Below are 3,643 nucleotides of genomic sequence, written 5' to 3'. Positions count from 1 at the left end.
TTCCACTCTTTCTCTCAGAGCCTGAATCCAGCCTCACGTCCCTGAGCGCCGAGGCAGCATCATGCGTTAGTTCGGGACCAGAAGCGCCAGCCTTCTGTCTGTTGGGACTCCTGTGAATGCCCGTGCTCTCTTCTCTTTCTTCTTCCTCACTTAGTCTCTCCCCCACCCCGCCCTCTGCCCGNCTCTCCCCCACCCCGCCCTCTGCCCAACCCCTGCCTACGCCCCACTCCCTCCCAGAGAGGCACCTTGATTTCCCTCCAACGCTTCACGCTTTCTTCCCCAAACGCCGGAGGTTGTTTGTTTCCCTTGCTTGGTTCAGAGGTCATGGATTACTCCAAGTCATCATACACACCCATTGCACGGCCTCTCGGTCCCCGACGTCGCCCATCCTGACGTTCCTTGCTAACGTGTGGATCATGACGCCAAATCGCCTGCCAGTTGGGGNACGTCCCTGAGCGCCGAGGCAGCATCATGCGTTAGTTCGGGACCAGAAGGGCCAGCCTTCTGTCTGTCGGGACTCCTGTGAATGCCTGTGCTCTCTTCTCTTTCTTCTTCCTCACTTAGTCTCTCCCCCACCCCGCCCTCTGCCCAACCCCTGCCTACGCCCCACTCCCTCCCAGAGAGGCACCTTGATTTCCCTCCAACGCTTCACGCTTTCTTCCCCAAACGCCGGAGGTTGTTTGTTTCCCTTGCTTGGTTCAGAGGTCATGGATTACTCCAAGTCATCATACACGCCCACTGCACGGCCTCTCGGTCCCCGACGTCGCCCATCCTGACGTTCCTTGCTAACGTGTGGATCACGACGCCAAATCGCCTGCCGGTTGGGAAGCATGATGGGATGGGCACAAAATGGCCTGATACCTGTGTACTCTGCCAATAGGTCCTGAGGACCAGGAGCCCCAAGCAGAAGGGGACTTCCGTGAATCCACAAGACGTGTGTGTGCAAGTGTGGCCCTCGCTCGTGAGGCCACCGCAGGCTCACCTGTCTCTGAGGCGGAGGGGTGCATGACGGGCGCGCTGGCGCCCGAGGCCAAGCGAGGGCCACCGTGTCCCCAAAAGTTCTAAAGGGCCGGCCCGCTGCCCTCACGAGGGGCTGCGGGTTCCTGAGTGGTAGGACACGGACGTCTACCACTTTGTCCCACATATCTACCACCTGCACCTACAGGAGAACACTGCTTCCGCACTCCCCGAGGACCCTCAAATGAACAGCTTCCTGGTGCTCAGGCACGGGGCGTTGCCTAACTGGCCTGCAGATGGGAATGGGAGTGCCCTTCAGCAAGGGCAGGAGACCCAGGCCGGCGACCGAGTTTTGTGTCCCCGTCAGCTCTCTGACATATCCCTAGATGTGCTCATGTACCAATGGAGATAGGAGCTTGTGGGGCAGGGTGGGAGGTTCCGAATGGATAACGCGTGTGGTATGCGACCTGTGCATATACACGGTTACGTCGCGAATGCCGTACAAGGACACGAACGCCATATGGGATGCAGGAGAGTACAGGGTTTATTAAGAAATAGAGGTGACACCCCCTGGCCTCGAGGGAAGCCTTGGAAGGGGTCACGCAAGGGAGGAAACAGGATACAAGGACCGTGAGGACACGGACAAAGAGAACACGATGCCCAGACTTTCGGTCGTGGCAGACACCTGGGCCTGAGGCATGAGGATTTGTTTCGCTAAGTGACGGGATAGGGAGAGGGTGACGATCTTGACGGTGGAGGAGTCAAGGCACACATCATGAGTCCACGTCAGGATGCATGAAGCTGGCCCGTGACCCATGAGATGGAGGAAGCAGAGACTCAGGGTGAAGTGGTCCAGCCTCCATCGAGCTGCTTCACAAGCTTGTCAGGAGGCAGATGAGTGGCAGAAACGTTCGCGATGGCGTCCTGGCTTTCAGCAACGCTTGGCCTTGACTTGGTTTCCCAAATGGCAAACCAGGGCCGGGTGCAGATGGTGGTTCTTGGTGAGGCAATCAGCAGCAGGAAGGCTGGCAACAGCTGGACACGCAGCAAGGGCAGCAGCAGGTGGTCCTACAGCAGGTGATGTCATAGTAGGTAGGAGGTAGCAAGGATGGTAGCAGCTGGAGCCACAGCCTGGGCTAGGTAGGCAACAGCATGTAGGGTTCTCCTATGGTACACAGGTGCACAGAAAGCTGGCTGGCAAGAGCTGGACCCAGAGCATGTTTGTCCATAGACACTGGACTCAACAGCAGCTGGGCTGGGAGCCAGTGGACATGCAGTAGTTGGTCTGACTGCATACTGGAGGGGAAGCAGGCTGGCACAGTAGCTGGACGTGTAGCAGGGTTTTCCACAGCCGCTGGTCCCACAGCTGGTGTGCTGGCAGCAGGTGATCCTGCAGCACACAGGCTGATAGCAAGTGGAACAACAAGAGTGGCTCATGGTCTCAGGTATAGGCAGTTGGGTTTCTGTGCAGAGTCAAATTTTTCAGATCTGAAATCATCTTCTCTATTAGGCCTTTCATGCACTGGTTTGGAAGTATGGAACCAATGATCAGAATTTTCCTGGTATTATCTACGATTTTTCTTCTAGATCCATGGAAAATTGTCCAAGGAGGAAGAGTTCCTTAAAGACTATGAACTTCAAACTAAATGATAGGATTGTTCCCCTAGTTAATAGATAACTCTTAGGAACTTATTCCCAGAAATGGAAGAGGCAATGGACAATAATAGCATCATTTAACTATGAGGCATCATTTTCAAGATAGAATACATCCTATGGTTACCTGACAATTCAAGCTAATTTGGAGAAGTCAGAACCACTGTCACCACCTACTTTTTTTCGTCGGCACTACCTATTTTAGAATATACTTCTAATGGTAGAGGAAACAAAGGTGATGAATTCAAAACATATTTTAACACATTTGTAACTAAAGCCATATTTTCACAAGATGTTCATATGTGTCACAATAATCAATAAATCTATTAGTAGCAAGCAACTTCATTAGGTATCTTGTTTTCTGCAACAGGGGACTGATTTGAGTATAACTGACTTAGTCTTTTCCGTGCTGCACTCCAAATCTATTAATAGAGCTGATAACAAACCTGCTTTAGGGACAGAATATTTACATTTAATGGCAAAGAGGTTTCAAAGAAGTCTGACAACTAAAATAGTTTGCTTTGAATTGCTTTGAATTGCATTTTTTAAAAATGCCAATAAATATTTTTCCAAGAAGACATACAAAAGACCAACAGATAACGTGAAAAGATGCTCAACATCACTAATCATCAGGGAAATGGAAATGAAAAGCACAGTGAGATACCACCTCACACCTGTCAGAATGGCTAGAATCAAAAAGACAATAAATAACATTGGTGGTGAGGCTGTGGAGAAAAAGGAACCTTCATGCACTTTTGGTGGGAATGCAAACTGGTGCAGCCACTGTGGAAAACAGTCTGGAGGTTCCTTAAAAAATTAAAAATGAAACATGAGAGACTATGGACTATGAGAAACAAACTGAGGGCCTCAGAGGGGAGGGGGGTGGGGGAATGGGATAGACCGGTGATGGATAGTAAGGAGGGCATATATTGCATGGTGCGCTGGGTGTTATACATAACTGATGAATCATCGAACTTTACATCGGAAACCGGGGATGTACTGTATGGTGACTAACATAATATAATAAAAAATA

Source organism: Ailuropoda melanoleuca, chromosome 13, assembly GCF_002007445.2.
Source record: "Ailuropoda melanoleuca isolate Jingjing chromosome 13, ASM200744v2, whole genome shotgun sequence".
Lineage (NCBI taxonomy): Eukaryota > Metazoa > Chordata > Mammalia > Carnivora > Ursidae > Ailuropoda > Ailuropoda melanoleuca.
This window is presented reverse-complemented; position numbering follows the sequence as displayed.